At 44.4% G+C, this 19,130-nt stretch overlaps 19 non-coding genes across 19 annotated transcripts; all 19 read left to right on the forward strand.

Moving 5' to 3' along the window:
* The first annotated feature begins 6,336 nt into the window (after nucleotides 1-6,336).
* Nucleotides 6,337-6,409, forward strand: trnav-cac (transfer RNA valine (anticodon CAC)). Its single transcript has one exon. It is a non-coding gene; the product is annotated as a tRNA-Val (tRNA).
* Nucleotides 6,410-7,292: 883 nt separating this feature from the next.
* On the forward strand, nucleotides 7,293-7,364 carry trnad-guc (transfer RNA aspartic acid (anticodon GUC)). Its single transcript has one exon. It is a non-coding gene; the product is annotated as a tRNA-Asp (tRNA).
* Nucleotides 7,365-7,505: 141 nt separating this feature from the next.
* On the forward strand, nucleotides 7,506-7,578 carry trnav-cac (transfer RNA valine (anticodon CAC)). The gene has a single exon. It is a non-coding gene; the product is annotated as a tRNA-Val (tRNA).
* A 417-nt stretch (nucleotides 7,579-7,995) lies between these two features.
* On the forward strand, nucleotides 7,996-8,068 carry trnav-aac (transfer RNA valine (anticodon AAC)). The gene has a single exon. It is a non-coding gene; the product is annotated as a tRNA-Val (tRNA).
* Nucleotides 8,069-8,598: 530 nt separating this feature from the next.
* On the forward strand, nucleotides 8,599-8,670 carry trnad-guc (transfer RNA aspartic acid (anticodon GUC)). Its single transcript has one exon. It is a non-coding gene; the product is annotated as a tRNA-Asp (tRNA).
* A 141-nt stretch (nucleotides 8,671-8,811) lies between these two features.
* On the forward strand, nucleotides 8,812-8,884 carry trnav-cac (transfer RNA valine (anticodon CAC)). Its single transcript has one exon. It is a non-coding gene; the product is annotated as a tRNA-Val (tRNA).
* Nucleotides 8,885-9,295: 411 nt separating this feature from the next.
* trnav-aac (transfer RNA valine (anticodon AAC)) lies at nucleotides 9,296-9,368 on the forward strand. The gene has a single exon. It is a non-coding gene; the product is annotated as a tRNA-Val (tRNA).
* A 530-nt stretch (nucleotides 9,369-9,898) lies between these two features.
* On the forward strand, nucleotides 9,899-9,970 carry trnad-guc (transfer RNA aspartic acid (anticodon GUC)). The gene has a single exon. It is a non-coding gene; the product is annotated as a tRNA-Asp (tRNA).
* Nucleotides 9,971-10,111: 141 nt separating this feature from the next.
* Nucleotides 10,112-10,184, forward strand: trnav-cac (transfer RNA valine (anticodon CAC)). The gene has a single exon. It is a non-coding gene; the product is annotated as a tRNA-Val (tRNA).
* A 417-nt stretch (nucleotides 10,185-10,601) lies between these two features.
* On the forward strand, nucleotides 10,602-10,674 carry trnav-aac (transfer RNA valine (anticodon AAC)). Its single transcript has one exon. It is a non-coding gene; the product is annotated as a tRNA-Val (tRNA).
* Nucleotides 10,675-11,204: 530 nt separating this feature from the next.
* On the forward strand, nucleotides 11,205-11,276 carry trnad-guc (transfer RNA aspartic acid (anticodon GUC)). The gene has a single exon. It is a non-coding gene; the product is annotated as a tRNA-Asp (tRNA).
* Nucleotides 11,277-11,417: 141 nt separating this feature from the next.
* trnav-cac (transfer RNA valine (anticodon CAC)) lies at nucleotides 11,418-11,490 on the forward strand. Its single transcript has one exon. It is a non-coding gene; the product is annotated as a tRNA-Val (tRNA).
* A 411-nt stretch (nucleotides 11,491-11,901) lies between these two features.
* Nucleotides 11,902-11,974, forward strand: trnav-aac (transfer RNA valine (anticodon AAC)). The gene has a single exon. It is a non-coding gene; the product is annotated as a tRNA-Val (tRNA).
* Nucleotides 11,975-12,504: 530 nt separating this feature from the next.
* On the forward strand, nucleotides 12,505-12,576 carry trnad-guc (transfer RNA aspartic acid (anticodon GUC)). Its single transcript has one exon. It is a non-coding gene; the product is annotated as a tRNA-Asp (tRNA).
* A 141-nt stretch (nucleotides 12,577-12,717) lies between these two features.
* trnav-cac (transfer RNA valine (anticodon CAC)) lies at nucleotides 12,718-12,790 on the forward strand. The gene has a single exon. It is a non-coding gene; the product is annotated as a tRNA-Val (tRNA).
* Nucleotides 12,791-13,201: 411 nt separating this feature from the next.
* On the forward strand, nucleotides 13,202-13,274 carry trnav-aac (transfer RNA valine (anticodon AAC)). The gene has a single exon. It is a non-coding gene; the product is annotated as a tRNA-Val (tRNA).
* A 530-nt stretch (nucleotides 13,275-13,804) lies between these two features.
* trnad-guc (transfer RNA aspartic acid (anticodon GUC)) lies at nucleotides 13,805-13,876 on the forward strand. Its single transcript has one exon. It is a non-coding gene; the product is annotated as a tRNA-Asp (tRNA).
* Nucleotides 13,877-14,017: 141 nt separating this feature from the next.
* Nucleotides 14,018-14,090, forward strand: trnav-cac (transfer RNA valine (anticodon CAC)). The gene has a single exon. It is a non-coding gene; the product is annotated as a tRNA-Val (tRNA).
* Nucleotides 14,091-14,507: 417 nt separating this feature from the next.
* trnav-aac (transfer RNA valine (anticodon AAC)) lies at nucleotides 14,508-14,580 on the forward strand. The gene has a single exon. It is a non-coding gene; the product is annotated as a tRNA-Val (tRNA).
* Nucleotides 14,581-19,130: the final 4,550 nt, after the last annotated feature.

Genomic DNA, 19,130 nt, shown 5'->3' on the forward strand with positions numbered 1-19,130 from the left:
GGGAAATATTTTGGCTTTATTTTCATCTGGGTTGTTTATTATAATAATCATGCTTGTGTTCATTTATTGTGTTTTTGGGATAATTGATGTTTGGATGGGAGGGGCAGAAGACCTATATAAAGAGTGGTCTACCTCCCACTCAGGCAGAGTATATTGTGTTACGAAAGGAGGTAACACCTATTTTTGCTCACCAGTAAATTCAATTATTTTGAATTACTTTTGGCAATAGCACTTTGGGACATTTCATGTTTTTCGCGATTTTCACCTGTAAATATTTTTGCACTATGCATCTTGGTTTGGACAAATAAACAGAGATACAATATCAGTCGACTATTGAATTGAATTGAAGGAGCAGCAAGGAGAAGTAGCCATGCAGGTAGCACTGAATGCGCCTCTTCTAACCCAGAAGGCGGCACAGGTTCTGGTTCAGGCTCTTGTCATCTCACTCCCTCCTGGCTGGTCTCCCTGCCTGTGCCATACGACCTCTGCAACTCATCCAGAATGCAGCAGCTCGACTGGTCTTCAACTTACCAAAATTCTCCCACACTACACCGCTCCTCCGCTCCCTTTACTGGCTTCCTGTAGCTGCTCGCATCCGCTTCAAGACTCTAGTGCTTGCGTTCCATGCTACAAATGGATCTGGTCCAGCCTACATCCAGGACATGATCAAAACCTACACCCCAGCCCGCCCACTCCGCTCTGCATCGGCAAACCGGCTTGCTCCCCCCTCACTGAGAGGATCGCAGAGGCATTCGCAAAACTCGAGACTGTTCACTGTCCTATCTCCCCATCAACATCCGGACAGCGGAAAGCCTCCACATCTTCCGCCGCCGACTAAAAACAAATTTCTTTCGACTCTACCTTGACTAAGACGACGGCGACAAAAAAAACAACGTATACATCGCACTTATGAATAGCACTTCATAGTAAGCTCTTACTTACTTCTAGCTCTTATTTGTACCCAAATGTTTGAATGCACTTATTGTAAGTCGCTTTGGATAAAAGTGTCTGCTAAATGACATGTAATGTAATGTAATGAATGTTTGGATTTAAAAATCTGTTGAATAATACAAACAAAGATCAAAGATCACGCATCGCCTGCTTCTTAAAAGCAAGACAACACATGGTGTCAGAAGTGACCCTGAGCAGCTACAGATGAAAGATTTACCACGGGGGAGCCACGGAAAAAAAAAGAAAAGAGAAGAATTCTGTAGTCGCAAGAGTGAAACGTGCTGGCAAAGCAATATGCTACCACATTTTGCTACAGTGTGTGATGGCTACGGATGGCAGTGGAAGTGAGTGGGGGACGAGGGACAGATCGAACAAGAGGATCTTGTGCCTGAATTCGAGGACAACGAGCAACAGGACAGTGGACGTCCTGGTATCCCAACGAGCAGTCATGGATAAGTCTGCCCACCAATGCAATTGACAGGTAATCTTGCTTATTACTGGAAGCGTTTTAAGCAAAGATTTAATATATATCTAGCAGCAAGTGGGGCAGGGGCTGATAATGAAAAACTGAAAGCTTACATCCTTTTGCATTATTGTTATCGGAGAAGATGCTTTGGACATATATAATAGCTTTCGGCTGGATGAAGCTAATCTGACTTTGGCCGAGCTATTGACAAAGATTGAAGAGTACTTTGTGCCTAGTCAGAACGTGACCCTTGAGCAGTACAAGTTTTTCACCCATGACCAAAAGCAAGGAGTACCTTTTGATCAGTACTTAGCAGAGCTTCACACACTAAGCAAACATGTGAATTTGGCATTAGTGAGAGACAGGATCGTTTGTGGCACAGTGGATATTGCACTCAGAGAAAGACTGCTCAGAGAGACTGGACTAAGCCAAAATCATGTCCTGCATTTGGAAAATCCTGTAACAACTGTGGAAAGAGCAATCACTATGCTAAATGTTGCAAAGCAGCTTCAAAACAGAAAGTTCACACAGTTGATGAGGAAGATGAGGATGATGAGGAGTTCACTGTGGACATGGTGCAGGCTTGAACTGAAAAAGAGGAATGGAATGTGCCGATCGCGATGAATGAGACAATAATACCATTCAAGTTAGATACAGGTGCCCACGTAAACCTGCTGTCTTTGGAAGACTAAAAAACAATCAAAATCATCCTGTAAAAACGAAAGTGACAGGATACACTGGAGAACACGTTCCTGTTAAAGGCGGATGCATCGTAACCTTCAAACACAAAGGTCGGCAGATAAGAGCACAGCTACTGATCGTGAATATGAGCGTACAAACAATCCTGGGACTCAGTGCATGTATTAAGCTCAATCTGGTCAAAAGAGTGTTTGTAATGACGTCACCAGATACTGCAAATGATCATGACTCACTCATGGAAGAGCATAAGGACTGTTTCGAAGGACTTAGATGTCTATCTGGAAAACACAAAATATGTGTGGATAAAAGTGTATCTCCTGTTGTGCATCGCTGCAGGAAGATCCCGTTTGCACTGTGGGAAAAAAACTGAAAGATGAACAAGCGCATGGAAAGATTAGAGGTCATCAAGGAAATAGATGAGGCCACTGAATGGGTCAGCTCACTGGTTATCAGGCAAAAGAAAACAGGTGCTCTGAGAATGTGCTTGGACCCAAGGGACAAGTAAAACAATCAAAAGAGAACATTTTAAGTTACCAACCAGAGAAGAAATCAGAGCACAGTTTTGCTGGAGCTAAATGGTTCAGTAAACTAGACACTTCATCCGGTATCTGGCAGCTGAGGCTAGATGAGAAAAGTTTGAGGCTATGCACATTCAACATGCCGGAGGCAGGTACGGGTTTTTTCGTCTGCCATATGGTATCTTGTCAGCGCCTGAAGTCTACCATAAGACTATTGCCCTGATTTTCGAGCACATACCAGGAGTAGAGACAATGATGAATGACATCATAGTCTGGGGGTCTACTCGAGAAGAACACGATGAAAGACTGAGAAAAGTGCTAGACAAGACAGGGGAAGTGAATCTGAAACTTAACAGAGATAAATGTGAGTTCGGAAGGAAAACACTTACCTTTGTGGGAGATGTTGTCAGTGAAGAGGGGGTGAAGCCAGACCTGAGAAAAACGTAAAAATGGAAAGACCAAACAACATAGATGAGATCAGACGGTTCCTAGGGATGGTCACCTATCTCGCCAAGTTTGTCCACAACTATCAACACAGTCAGCACCTCTCAGCAGTCTTCTTGAACAAAAGAATGAATTGATCTGGTCCCATGAGCAGGAACAATGTTTTCTGAAATTGAAAGAGACTCTTACACAGGAGCCCGTGTTAAAGTTCTACGACCCAGAGAAGAGTACCAGGATCTCAGCAGATCGCCTGTTCATCAAGAACATTCAAGAGGCTCTCCATGTCTTGTCCTAAGGCCCCTTTCCTGGCACGATACAGTTTGAGTAGTCGAGGACAATAGGTGTCTAGGGCTGCTCTAAATGTCCCCAACAGGTCCTTGGTAGTTACATGGTAGAACTGGCTGCAAATCTGTAGAGCATGAAAGAAACAAACAAAAACAAAAAACGCACACAAAAAAACAGCACACACATAAATGCAACCAAACCAATTTACCTAGATTTTCTCTTAAATGTTAAGTAGTCAGTTTCTGAGTGCCTTTATTGGCAAGGATGCTCCTGGCAAGGAGACAATAATCTCCACAATCACTTTGAGGTCCATTAATATTTGCCATGAGGGCTCCTTTTCTGTGTGTATTCAGTTGGTGCAATCACTGGGAAGTGCTCGTTAAAATAGATATTCCTCCTGTAATTAGTGGAGAGAGCACCCTTTGCTTCAGTGCTTACAATAAGTGGATTTTTTTTTACAATTGCATCATTAATTTCATTAACAACACTACTATCATCTACTTGAATGTCATGTCTAGTTAGCACCTCTTTGATTATTTGTAGAGACTGACATTTAGTGAAATGGAGGTTGTCGTTCAATTCCTCAACAATTATCTGTAAAGCACTTTTTGAAACATGTAATACAGTTTGCATATGCAGAAAAAGTGATGCAATTTTATGTTCTATAGTGTCAGTGTCTATATACTCTTCCATAGCCCTGTCATTTGAATCCTCATCACTTTGTGATGTCTCACTTTCAACACAGATATCTGACGTCTGGTTCACATTTTCAGGTTCAATGGCCCATTCTACATTTTCTCTATCACAAGTTCTAATGTCCTGTTTATGTCTGTGTTTTCTGCTTCTGTGAGAAGCAGATGGCGGATGTGTGACCATCCACCATCTTGGTCACACATTTGACCAAGATGGTGGATGCTGGCGCACCCTGGCTGCCGCTGCCGCTCCGTCTTGGACAACAGTCTACGTTAAAAAAATTTGTTGTCTCCTGATCTAGGAGATTGCCTGGTTCGGCAGTCCTCTGAAGTTGGAGAGCAAACAAATTTACTGCTATCTATCTGATTCGTACCTGTGAATTCCCCGACCGTCCTGCCAGCTCTTGCTAGCTCTATGACTCCCGGGACTTCGGCGTAGCCTCGTTGCCCTGCCACCGGGGGGGGCTTTCCTGTGGTCTTTCCCTCCCATCTCCTCTGCCAGCTCGAGCCCACCTGCCCATCCTGCCAGGATCTTTCCGACCCGGTGAGATCGGCTTTACTGGGCTCCGCTGGCCACCACCGTATCAGGCTGACAACCACTGTATCAGGCTGACAACCTCCTCTCCCTACCTTGACTGCCTGGCTACCTGGCTGGCAGCCCCTCTCCTCCTCTTCAGAATATTGGCTTTCTGCTGTGGTTTTGCTGTGGATTATTCCGTGGATACTCCTGGGGTACACGTCATCTCTTCATCTCTTCATCCACAGACACCCGGCTTCTGGGTACAAGCGAGCACAAAGCTAGCGCTCCACACCTGGATCATACCACCTCTCTACTCCACCGTCGACCTCCCCTCACTCAACAACCACATCCGTCCGTCTGCATTGACATCCTCCGAGAAACTGGACTACTTCACCGTCCTCCACACAGAGGCTCTGGTCGTACGTTCAATTACAACTTTTCAACCCCAAACTCTATTCCATCCATCTGGTCCTATTTGCGCACCGCAACTTCCTCAATACGTCATCACAACAAACGACACATGCTACACCTATCTAATCTCCGCCCCCTTCCTCAGTCCTCTCAACCCATCACAAAGTAACGTCACCTGAAACTGGCTTTGCACAACACCTGCTCACTCAACAATAAAAGCCTAATTTTAAATGAATTCATAACTGATCATCATCGGCCCCAAATCCATCACCAAATCCATTAATTTCTCCCTCACTGTCGACACCTCCACCCTGTCTCCATCCCTTCACAGTCACAACCTTGGAATCATCTTTGACAATAACCTCTCCTTTGAACACCACATAAAACAAATCACCAAAACTGCCTTTTTTCACCTCAAAAACATCGCCCGACTCCGCCCATCACTCTCTTTTCCACTGCTGAAACCCTCATCCACACCTTCATCACCTCTAGAATCGACTACTGCAACAACGTCCTGTACAGCTCACCATCCAAAACCTTAAATAAACTCCAGTACATCCAGAACTCTGCTGCCCTTCTGCTCACCCACACCCGCACCCGTGACCACATCACCCCCGTCCTCCAGAACCTCCACTGGCACCCGGTCCCACAACGCATTCAATTCAAAATCCTTCTCCTCACTCACAAAGCACTCCATAACCAGGCCCCTTCCTACCTCAATGACCTGCTCCACCGCCACAACCCATCCCGCAGCCTCTGTTCATCTGATGAAATTGCTTTTAATGTTGAGTCCATTGTGTTTTTTTGTTTTTTCTTTGTGATGTTTACCATTTGGTGTTGTTTTAGCTGCTTTTATGTTCTGTTAGGTGTCTTTGAGTATTTAGAAAAGCGCTTGAAAATAAAATGTATTATTATTATTAGAAGTGAATGTTTTTTAATTGTTAGACTTAAACTCACACTGCAAAAAAGGGCAATGCACAGTCTGTCTATTTCTTGAAAAATGAAGCGTTCAGTGCAATTTTCTCTGAATTCACAAAACTCAAAAAAAAGTGCACGTCTCCTCCCTTCTCCTTGTCCTGCAATGTGATCCTATAAGATGTGTTTTCAGTGCCCCCGTGGGACCAGATGGTGCAGCAGTCCTTGTTAGTATAGTGGACAGTATCTCCACCTGTCACGCGGAAGACCGGGGTTCGATTCCCCGACGGGGAGCTTTTTCCTCTTCTATGCCCATGGGACCTTTATATCAAAACTCGACCTTGACCAGATGCCTCTCCTGCCAAATCACACGTCCACTGCTATAAGACTCATTACATTTTGGGAAAAATCTCCAATCCTGGCGTACTTCACAGGGTTTCCGTAGTGTAGTGGTCATCACGTTCGCTTCACACGCGAAAGGTCCTCGGTTCGAAACCGAGCGGAAACTAGTTTGCTTCCGCAGCGATTCACTAAAGCCTGACAAGTATTTGATCAATACAGTCATGTTGTTGGAGAGGAGATTGACTCCCTGACAGCAGTGTCAGAGAGAAGGATGTTGTCAAGGATTAGGTCCATACTGGACAACTCTCTTCATCCTCTCCATGATGTGCTGACCAGCCACAGAAGCACATTCAGCAAGAGACTCATCCTACCACGCTGCACCACAGAGCGCCACAGGAAATCATTCCTGCCTGTGGCCATTAAGTTGTACAACTCTTCTGTTTGATAAATAAGCTTATATTTCATCTGTATATATTGTAATATGGGGGGAGGGGGAGGTACAAGCTTTAAAGGTATATTCTGGAAATTTTCACTGTGTAAATTTATTCTTATTTTATTTTATTTTTATTCGTATTCTTGTAACTTTGTACTTTTATTCTTTGTTTTATTCTTACTTATTCTTATAGTTTTTGACTTTGTAATTTTCTAAATTGCTGCTATAAGATCCGTTTCTGCTATTACATTCGTTACCTTTGTACACTGGAGCGCTGTGACGAAGGAATTTCCCGCAAGGGATTAATAAAGTATATTCAATTCAATTCAATTCAAAAGGCCATGACTTTGCGGGGGCAACCTGTCCTCATCTGAAGGTTCCTGTTGGAGATGGCCGGATGGAGCCTTTCCGAATGTAACTTTCATCTTTCCTGGGAAGAGATGTATGGTCTTCTTCATTATCTGAGTGAAGACCCCCTGGGGTAGGTATTCACCTCGACATGGGGTTCACTCTGAATGAGTGCATCTCTTGCAATGTCAGACTGTTGGCTGGCAGCAAAAGTAGACAGACCGGGCCCCGCAATTTGTCACCATGGCCACGAAAAGGGTGGCCGCAGTCCTCGTTAGTATAGTGGACAGTATCTCCACCTGTCACGCGGAAGACCGGGGTTCGATTCCCCGACGGGGAGCTTTTTCCTCTTCTATGCCCATGGGACCTTTATATCAAAACTCGACCTTGACCAGATGCCTCTCCTGCCAAATCACACGTCCACTGCTATAAGACTCATTACATTTTGGGAAAAATCTCCAATCCTGGCGTACTTCACAGGGTTTCCGTAGTGTAGTGGTCATCACGTTCGCTTCACACGCGAAAGGTCCTCGGTTCGAAACCGAGCGGAAACTAGTTTGCTTCCGCAGCGATTCACTAAAGCCTGACTAGTATTTGATCAATACAGCTGCTGCTGCTGCTGCTGAGAAACATAGCTCAAGACCCTCGTCTCATTGAGATGGGCAATACGACCAAGAAGAGAGCCTTCCGAAGCTTTCCTGTCAGCCGGAGTAGTTGGGGTCAACGCAAATCAGACACCAACAGTCTGGAGACAGATTAACACAGTTGTGCTCCAGCTGACAATTGAATAGAACTATCACACTCAGTAGATACTCATAAAGTCTGCACCCCAAGTGGACCGTTTGTCAAGGTAGTGTTCAAAAGCAAACTTTCAAAGTCTCCTTTTTGCTCCCTCCTGTCAACGCACACATCTGTTGCTGTCAGGCTCATTGTATTTTGGGAAACTCTCCAATCTCAGTTGGCTCGTAAGGGTTTCCGTAGTGTAGTGGTCATCACGTTCGCCTAACACGCGAAAGGTCCTCGGCTCGAAACCGAGCGGAAACAGCATGGCTTTTAACGTCTCCATGGGGTGGGGGAAAAACATTTGCTGACCCTTGCCTTGATCAACAACAAAAAAGGACTGAGAAACATTGTACTTAAGTGTCAAACCATTGTGGTACGAGTCAGTAAATTACCTTCTCAGGTCCTCTGGCTGTTGCACTTTACAAACTGGAGACCACAGTCTGTCATGGTCCGTTGACCTGACTCATCCCGTCCTTGCTGAAAGACCAGAGTAAGGGCATCTGTCTTCCCAAGGCCATGACTTTGCGGGGGCAACCTGTCCTCATCTGAAGGTTCCTGTTGGAGATGGCCGGATGGAGCCTTTCCGAATGTAACTTTCATCTTTCCTGGGAAGAGATGTATGGTCTTCTTCATTATCTGAGTGAAGACCCCCTGGGGTAGGTATTCACCTCGACATGGGGTTCACTCTGAATGAGTGCATCTCTTGCAATGTCAGACTGTTGGCTGGCAGCAAAAGTAGACAGACCGGGCCCCGCAATTTGACACCATGGCCACGAAAGGGGTGGCCGCAGTCCTCGTTAGTATAGTGGACAGTATCTCCGCCTGTCACGCGGAAGACCGGGGTTCGATTCCCCGACGGGGAGCTTTTTCCTCTTCTATGCCCATGGGACCTTTATATCAAAACTCGACCTTGACCAGATGCCTCTCCTGCCAAATCACACGTCCACTGCTATAAGACTCATTACATTTCGGGAAAAATCTCCAATCCTGGCGTACTTCACAGGGTTTCCGTAGTGTAGTGGTCATCACGTTCGCTTCACACGCGAAAGGTCCTCGGTTCGAAACCGAGCGGAAACTAGTTTGCTTCCGCAGCGATTCACTAAAGCCTGACTAGTATTTGATCAATACAGCTGCTGCTGCTGAGAAACATAGCTCAAGACCCTCGTCTCATTGAGATGGGCAATACGACCAAGAAGAGAGCCTTCCGAAGCTTTCCTGTCAGCCGGAGTAGTTGGGGTCAACGCAAATCAGACACCAACAGTCTGGAGACAGATTAACACAGTTGTGCTCCAGCTGACAATTGAATAGAATTATCACACTCAGTAGATACTCATAAAGTCTGCACCCCAAGTGGACCGTTTGTCAAGGTAGTGTTCAAAAGCAAACTTTCAAAGTCTCCTTTTTGCTCCCTCCTGTCAACGCACACATCTGTTGCTGTCAGGCTCATTGTATTTTGGGAAACTCTCCAATCTCAGTTGGCTCGTAAGGGTTTCCGTAGTGTAGTGGTCATCACGTTCGCCTAACACGCGAAAGGTCCTCGGCTCGAAACCGAGCGGAAACAGCATGGCTTTTAACGTCTCCATGGGGTGGGGGAAAAACATTTGCTGACCCTTGCCTTGATCAACAACAAAAAAGGACTGAGAAACATTGTACTTAAGTGTCAAACCATTGTGGTACGAGTCAGTAAATTACCTTCTCAGGTCCTCTGGCTGTTGCACTTTACAAACTGGAGACCACAGTCTGTCATGGTCCGTTGACCTGACTCATCCCGTCCTTGCTGAAAGACCAGAGTAAGGGCATCTGTCTTCCCAAGGCCATGACTTTGCGGGGGCAACCTGTCCTCATCTGAAGGTTCCTGTTGGAGATGGCCGGATGGAGCCTTTCCGAATGTAACTTTCATCTTTCCTGGGAAGAGATGTATGGTCTTCTTCATTATCTGAGTGAAGACCCCCTGGGGTAGGTATTCACCTCGACATGGGGTTCACTCTGAATGAGTGCATCTCTTGCAATGTCAGACTGTTGGCTGGCAGCAAAAGTAGACAGACCGGGCCCCGCAATTTGTCACCATGGCCACGAAAAGGGTGGCCGCAGTCCTCGTTAGTATAGTGGACAGTATCTCCGCCTGTCACGCGGAAGACCGGGGTTCGATTCCCCGACGGGGAGCTTTTTCCTCTTCTATGCCCATGGGACCTTTATATCAAAACTCGACCTTGACCAGATGCCTCTCCTGCCAAATCACACGTCCACTGCTATAAGACTCATTACATTTTGGGAAAAATCTCCAATCCTGGCGTACTTCACAGGGTTTCCGTAGTGTAGTGGTCATCACGTTCGCTTCACACGCGAAAGGTCCTCGGTTCGAAACCGAGCGGAAACTAGTTTGCTTCCGCAGCGATTCACTAAAGCCTGACTAGTATTTGATCAATACAGCTGCTGCTGCTGCTGCTGAGAAACATAGCTCAAGACCCTCGTCTCATTGAGATGGGCAATACGACCAAGAAGAGAGCCTTCCGAAGCTTTCCTGTCAGCCGGAGTAGTTGGGGTCAACGCAAATCAGACACCAACAGTCTGGAGACAGATTAACACAGTTGTGCTCCAGCTGACAATTGAATAGAACTATCACACTCAGTAGATACTCATAAAGTCTGCACCCCAAGTGGACCGTTTGTCAAGGTAGTGTTCAAAAGCAAACTTTCAAAGTCTCCTTTTTGCTCCCTCCTGTCAACGCACACATCTGTTGCTGTCAGGCTCATTGTATTTTGGGAAACTCTCCAATCTCAGTTGGCTCGTAAGGGTTTCCGTAGTGTAGTGGTCATCACGTTCGCCTAACACGCGAAAGGTCCTCGGCTCGAAACCGAGCGGAAACAGCATGGCTTTTAACGTCTCCATGGGGTGGGGGAAAAACATTTGCTGACCCTTGCCTTGATCAACAACAAAAAAGGACTGAGAAACATTGTACTTAAGTGTCAAACCATTGTGGTACGAGTCAGTAAATTACCTTCTCAGGTCCTCTGGCTGTTGCACTTTACAAACTGGAGACCACAGTCTGTCATGGTCCGTTGACCTGACTCATCCCGTCCTTGCTGAAAGACCAGAGTAAGGGCATCTGTCTTCCCAAGGCCATGACTTTGCGGGGGCAACCTGTCCTCATCTGAAGGTTCCTGTTGGAGATGGCCGGATGGAGCCTTTCCGAATGTAACTTTCATCTTTCCTGGGAAGAGATGTATGGTCTTCTTCATTATCTGAGTGAAGACCCCCTGGGGTAGGTATTCACCTCGACATGGGGTTCACTCTGAATGAGTGCATCTCTTGCAATGTCAGACTGTTGGCTGGCAGCAAAAGTAGACAGACCGGGCCCCGCAATTTGTCACCATGGCCACGAAAAGGGTGGCCGCAGTCCTCGTTAGTATAGTGGACAGTATCTCCGCCTGTCACGCGGAAGACCGGGGTTCGATTCCCCGACGGGGAGCTTTTTCCTCTTCTATGCCCATGGGACCTTTATATCAAAACTCGACCTTGACCAGATGCCTCTCCTGCCAAATCACACGTCCACTGCTATAAGACTCATTACATTTCGGGAAAAATCTCCAATCCTGGCGTACTTCACAGGGTTTCCGTAGTGTAGTGGTCATCACGTTCGCTTCACACGCGAAAGGTCCTCGGTTCGAAACCGAGCGGAAACTAGTTTGCTTCCGCAGCGATTCACTAAAGCCTGACTAGTATTTGATCAATACAGCTGCTGCTGCTGAGAAACATAGCTCAAGACCCTCGTCTCATTGAGATGGGCAATACGACCAAGAAGAGAGCCTTCCGAAGCTTTCCTGTCAGCCGGAGTAGTTGGGGTCAACGCAAATCAGACACCAACAGTCTGGAGACAGATTAACACAGTTGTGCTCCAGCTGACAATTGAATAGAATTATCACACTCAGTAGATACTCATAAAGTCTGCACCCCAAGTGGACCGTTTGTCAAGGTAGTGTTCAAAAGCAAACTTTCAAAGTCTCCTTTTTGCTCCCTCCTGTCAACGCACACATCTGTTGCTGTCAGGCTCATTGTATTTTGGGAAACTCTCCAATCTCAGTTGGCTCGTAAGGGTTTCCGTAGTGTAGTGGTCATCACGTTCGCCTAACACGCGAAAGGTCCTCGGCTCGAAACCGAGCGGAAACAGCATGGCTTTTAACGTCTCCATGGGGTGGGGGAAAAACATTTGCTGACCCTTGCCTTGATCAACAACAAAAAAGGACTGAGAAACATTGTACTTAAGTGTCAAACCATTGTGGTACGAGTCAGTAAATTACCTTCTCAGGTCCTCTGGCTGTTGCACTTTACAAACTGGAGACCACAGTCTGTCATGGTCCGTTGACCTGACTCATCCCGTCCTTGCTGAAAGACCAGAGTAAGGGCATCTGTCTTCCCAAGGCCATGACTTTGCGGGGGCAACCTGTCCTCATCTGAAGGTTCCTGTTGGAGATGGCCGGATGGAGCCTTTCCGAATGTAACTTTCATCTTTCCTGGGAAGAGATGTATGGTCTTCTTCATTATCTGAGTGAAGACCCCCTGGGGTAGGTATTCACCTCGACATGGGGTTCACTCTGAATGAGTGCATCTCTTGCAATGTCAGACTGTTGGCTGGCAGCAAAAGTAGACAGACCGGGCCCCGCAATTTGTCACCATGGCCACGAAAAGGGTGGCCGCAGTCCTCGTTAGTATAGTGGACAGTATCTCCGCCTGTCACGCGGAAGACCGGGGTTCGATTCCCCGACGGGGAGCTTTTTCCTCTTCTATGCCCATGGGACCTTTATATCAAAACTCGACCTTGACCAGATGCCTCTCCTGCCAAATCACACGTCCACTGCTATAAGACTCATTACATTTTGGGAAAAATCTCCAATCCTGGCGTACTTCACAGGGTTTCCGTAGTGTAGTGGTCATCACGTTCGCTTCACACGCGAAAGGTCCTCGGTTCGAAACCGAGCGGAAACAAGTTTGCTTCCGCAGCGATTCACTAAAGCCTGACTAGTATTTGATCAATACAGCTGCTGCTGCTGAGAAACATAGCTCAAGACCCTCGTCTCATTGAGATGGGCAATACGACCAAGAAGAGAGCCTTCCGAAGCTTTCCTGTCAGCCAGAGTAGTTGGGGTCAACGCAAATCAGACACCAACAGTCTGGAGACAGATCAACACAGTTGTGCTCCAGCTGACAATTGAATAGAACTATCACACTCAGTAGATACTCATAAAGTCTGCACCCCAAGTGGACCGTTTGTCAAGGTAGTGTTCAAAAGCAAACTTTCAAAGTCTCCATTTTGCTCCCTCCTGTCAACGCACACATCTGTTGCTGTCAGGCTCGTTGTATTTTGGGAAACTCTCCAATCTCAGTTGGCTCGTAAGGGTTTCCGTAGTGTAGTGGTCATCACGTTCGCCTAACACGCGAAAGGTCCTCGGCTCGAAACCGAGCGGAAACAGCATGGCTTTTAACGTCTCCATGGGGTGGGGGAAAAACATTTGCTGACCCTTGCCTTGATCAACAACAAAAAAGGACTGAGAAACATTGTACTTAAGTGTCAAACCATTGTGGTACGAGTCAGTAAATTACCTTCTCAGGTCCTCTGGCTGTTGCACTTTACAAACTGGAGACCACAGTCTGTCATGGTCCGTTGACCTGACTCATCCCGTCCTTGCTGAAAGACCAGAGTAAGGGCATCTGTCTTCCCAAGGCCATGACTTTGCGGGGGCAACCTGTCCTCATCTGAAGGTTCCTGTTGGAGATGGCCGGATGGAGCCTTTCCGAATGTAACTTTCATCTTTCCTGGGAAGAGATGTATGGTCTTCTTCATTATCTGAGTGAAGACCCCCTGGGGTAGGTATTCACCTCGACATGGGGTTCACTCTGAATGAGTGCATCTCTTGCAATGTCAGACTGTTGGCTGGCAGCAAAAGTAGACAGACCGGGCCCCGCAATTTGTCACCATGGCCACGAAAAGGGTGGCCGCAGTCCTCGTTAGTATAGTGGACAGTATCTCCGCCTGTCACGCGGAAGACCGGGGTTCGATTCCCCGACGGGGAGCTTTTTCCTCTTCTATGCCCATGGGACCTTTATATCAAAACTCGACCTTGACCAGATGCCTCTCCTGCCAAATCACACGTCCACTGCTATAAGACTCATTACATTTTGGGAAAAATCTCCAATCCTGGCGTACTTCACAGGGTTTCCGTAGTGTAGTGGTCATCACGTTCGCTTCACACGCGATAGGTCCTCGGTTCGAAACCGAGCGGAAACAAGTTTGCTTCCGCAGCGATTCACTAAAGCCTAACTAGTATTTGATCAATACAAAGAAACATAGCTGAGAAACATAGCTCAAGACCCTCGTCTCATTGAGATGGGCAATACGACCAAGAAGAGAGCCTTCCGAAGCTTTCCTGTCAGCCAGAGTAGTTGGGGTCAACGCAAATCAGACACCAACAGTCTGGAGACAGATCAACACAACACAGTTGTGCTCCAGCTGACAATTGAATAGAACTATCACACTCAGTAGATACTCATAAAGTCTGCACCCCAAGTGGACCGTTTGTCAAGGTAGTGTTCAAAAGCAAACTTTCAAAGTCTCCATTTTGCTCCCTCCTGTCAACGCACACATCTATTGCTGTCAGGCTCGTTGTATTTTGGGAAACTCTCCAATCTCAGTTGGCTCGTAAGGGTTTCCGTAGTGTAGTGGTCATCACGTTCGCCTAACACGCGAAAGCTCCTCGGCTCGAAACCGAGCGGAAACAGCATGGCTTTTAACGTCTCCATGGGGTGGGGGAAAAACATTTGCTGACCCTTGCCTTGATCAACAACAAAAAAGGACTGAGAAACATTGTACTTAAGTGTCAAACCATTGTGGTACGAGTCAGTAAATTACCTTCTCAGGTCCTCTGGCTGTTGCACTTTACAAACTGGAGACCACAGTCTGTCATGGTCCGTTGACCTGACTCATCCCATCCTTGCTGAAAGACCATTTGTCAAGGTAGTGTTCAAAAGCAAACTTTCAAAGTCTCCATTAAACAATTTTTGCTGATCTTGACCATCAAAAACCAAATGGATGGACTTTGGCAACCACAACTGGATTTAATGTTCTTTTTCTGGATTTGTTAAGTAGATAACTTAAAGACTGAGAAACATAGTACTTAAGTGGCAAACCAATGTGGTACGGGTCAGTAAATTAGCTTCTGACCTTCTCGGCTGTGTTGCGCTGTTCAAACTGGAGACCATATTCTGTCATAGTCAGTTTATCTGACACACCCCAGACAGATAGATAGATAGATAGATAGATATCTCTTTAACACCTATTAATGATAACTGTTTACCTTGACACATCATGATAAGATCAATGTGAATGTTAGCTAAATTAGCCGCAATATAATCAAACGTTGATGTTACTGGACACTGTCAACAAACTCACATAAATTAAGCCAGTTGTTATGAAACAATTTTCATATATATGACTAAGGAGCATTAATTCACTTTCTGATCAAAGGTGCCCCCACTTACTTTGAGAAAGCCTACAAGTTCTCCTTACTGCTGTTTCAAGCGGGAAACAGCACCTTTTCCTTGTCTATCTTGCTTGTCTTGGCCATAGAAGACCCTAGATTGATAAAAACAGGCTCTTTCTTTTTGAGAAATGTGTAGTCACATTTACACTATAATATTATTACATTTAGAATGCAATTCAGGGCAGCAAATTCTTCTATTGCAATAATAACACAAGTAGCTAGATTGTTTTGTCCTCAATAACAGCTGCTATGCTCCTCCCTGCCCTGCTTGAGACAAAGTAAAGCATAGTAAGCAGCTGGTTTGTCCAGGAGAGATGTCATCAAGATGTCCTTTACAACATTTCTTTTGTAATCTACATAGAACTCATTTGCATAACACCATCTAATGGAAAACACCCTGCAAACACTGAGGTACTGTCTTCTGACTCAAGAGGGAGCTTGAGATGTGAAGCATATCAGCACACAAGACATTAGTTTATTGCTGATGGATTGAGTTTCAATACAGTTACATTCAAAAACACTACCTTTTCAAATAGTTGCCTGTGTGTTTTCAGTGTAGTGCACCGACCCTGTTAGCATGAATCCCCTTTTCTACAGAAAGATTATAATGAAAAATTCACTTATAAAACACAAATGTTTAATCAAAAAAATAAATATTTGGAGGTGGGTTGATGATGCATGTGGCCATATATGCATTCAGAGAAACATAGGTTTTTGTTACTCATAATTTAATTGTGATTAATTTATGAAAAGTACTCATATTCATAAATGAGAAATATTAAAAACGATTTCAAAAATAATGTTTATAGTATGTGGACCAGTTGAAGTTTATGAAGGGATTTGTCAGGGAGACCAGAGAGGAAAGAGTTCCAGTAATAATCCCACTGCATTAAAACCCCAATAATGCAGTGGGACCAGGAGATCCTGGTGGATTCAGCCAGAGCCAGTGGATTGCTTTTTCAGCTTCCCCAGAGTTCCTTGGTGGATCCACTCAGTGTGGCTCCACATTGTCCCAGCTCCCTTAGCAGGCATGCTGTTGATCTGCCCATGAAGCCTCTGGCTCCCACCTCCACTGGGTACAGCCTCACACGCCATCTACTTTCTCTGCTCTCTGCGACCAGGTCTCCATACTTCACCTTCTTTCTCTCGTAGGCAGCTTCCAGTCTGTATTGAAATACTGTACTGCATTTAAAGATTAGAGGCATCATTCAAAGCCCCCTTTTAATAACCAAAAAAATCAGGAATAACATGTAAAAGATATGGATATTCAGGAAATTTAAAGTTCTTCATATAGTCAATTTCATGGTTAATTGAACCTGTAATCATCTGAAACTGATGCATTCAATAATTATTGTACAGTGAAGAGCTACTCAAAATGTATTATTTTATCCCTCGTTTTTTTTATTTTTGTTTTATTTTATAATTTGAGGTACATTCAATCTTTTGAAACCCAATCCTCTTTGAGGGCTGGTAAAACTTAACTGGTGGGTCCAGTACGTTTATTTACCAAAGCCTTGTTTGAAGTTTTTGCCAGGAAATCAGGAAATCACCCAGGTATCCTTATACAAGTATTTAGGAGTTCATATTGATAATCTTCTCTGCTGGAAGACACATATTGTTAACCTGTGCAATAGATTGCAACAGAGGCTATATTTTTTGTGGAGATTAAGATTGTACGGCGTGAGCAGCCACATCATGATGATTTTCTCCCGTGCCATTGTGGAGAGCATCATTAGATATGGGATCACCTCATAGTTTGGCAACCTAACCATTAAGCTCAAAAGCAAACTGGCTGGCATGCACAAAACAGCAATGAAAATCATAGGGAGGGAAGAATATGAGCCCATACAGATGCTATTTATGAGCATGCAGTAATTTCCGACTCCCAACACCCACTCTTCGCTGAAGACAAAACCTTGCCATCAGGGAGAAGACTCCGTGAGCCGTTATGCAAATCTAACCACCTTAAATTATCATTTGTCCCTGCTTTCATTGAGCTGACAATGACAATGTGCAATAGAATAATGTGCAGAAAACGGGTTAGCAATTTAGCAAATAGCACTTTATTCACAAGTTCTAGTGCAATAGGGCAATATGCAATATGATATTATCACTTGCATTTTATGCCTATACTGTAGATTTCTATGCAATACAGCAAAGTGCAATTTAACTTACAGTCTATCAAACTCCATGTCATCGATGTTTAAATGTTGGTTTGTTTGTTTCTTTGTTTGTTGTACGTTATTACAGCAATGATGCACTTTCCCCAAGACATTTTTCCCCATGGGGACAATAAAGTCAAACCTTGAACTTGAGAAGGTGATTTATTTGTTCTGTTACTTTCCATGCAAATATTTGTGCTAAAGGAGTTTTCATGATATCAGTCAATATTGTTAGAAGGAGGTTTTGTCCTTTTAAAAAGAAACACGTCAGTCATTGTCCGATTAATTGTGTTAATATATTGAAACACCAGATGAATGCTTTTTACTAAACTTTGTTATTAATCTAATCTTATTATATTCTTAAGCACTAAAATTAAAATAACATTATTTTTGGTGTTCAAATCCTGTAACTGTTCCTTTACATGGTTTGTTAGCTGAGGCCTTTATAAATGTACCGATTTTAAATGAATGTGTAATAGGATGACCTCACATGCTGCTATGAAGAGGATGGGGGAAATGGAACATCTGATCCCTACTTCTATTTGTTGCCAGCCAGTGATGAAATTCTTCAGTGCAAAGCACATGTGCATGTCCTGGAAGTAGTTCATGATCATGGTAAGTAAGTAAGTAAGTAAATTTAATTTATAAAGCACATTTACACACAGCATAAGCTGACCAAAGTGCTGTACAGTGAAAGACTAAAAAAAAAAAAAAAATGTAGAAGAATTCCAAAGCGTAGGCTATGAGCAAATGTGGTACTGACCCATAGACATTACCTAGGTCTAGCGGTATGACGTGTAGATCTTTCTTCTCCCTCTTAGTGGTATGGATCTCTTCCCAAATCATGGAAGTATGCTCTACACAGCCAGGGAAACCTGTGATCCTGGCTTTCTGGCAGCTGGTATTGAGGTAGTTGTTCTCCGTGAGGTAGGTGGTCATTCTTCTTACCATCACGGAGAAGAAGATTTTCCCCTCCACATTTAGTAGGCCTATGCTCCTAACTGGTAAATCCTAACTGGTGGGTCCAGTTCATTCATTGTTTACTGTCCAAACAAGTTTACCGTTTACCAAAGCCTTGTTTGAAGTGTCTGTGTGAATGAGTCCTGTCACTGGTACCATTTGTCAAGCATCTCAGTAATCAAAAAATGTCCACCTTTTTTGTTGTTTGCATTTTCTCGTATTTCCGAAAACCATCTTTACCCAGTCTTTCTCTTACATATTTCTGAAAATGATGAAACATTGTGATTATCACAGACTTGTTTTTACTTCATAGTGTCACGCAATTTTTTTTTTTTTTAGCTTGAGTTCAAATATTTCATCTGCAGCATGTGAAACAAATTTCACATATTTGCATTGTATTTATTCTCATGGTTTGTGCAACATGCTTTACAAAAATAATATTTAGCTGAGACATGAAGCCTCATGTATACATTTCCTTTCCTGTGACTATTTCAAAATAAAAGTCGGACTGTGTGACACAAGATACATGTACAGTAGATAGTTAGTAGATAGTTTATCACTTCTACTAATTGAATATTCTGTTTAATTGTTCATGATACTACAATCATTATACAATGTATACAGTATGTACCAGGGGATCTTGCACAAAATGATGTTTACAATTTT

This window comes from Solea solea, chromosome 18, assembly GCF_958295425.1.
Source record: "Solea solea chromosome 18, fSolSol10.1, whole genome shotgun sequence".
In the NCBI taxonomy this organism is placed as follows: Eukaryota; Metazoa; Chordata; class Actinopteri; order Pleuronectiformes; family Soleidae; genus Solea; species Solea solea.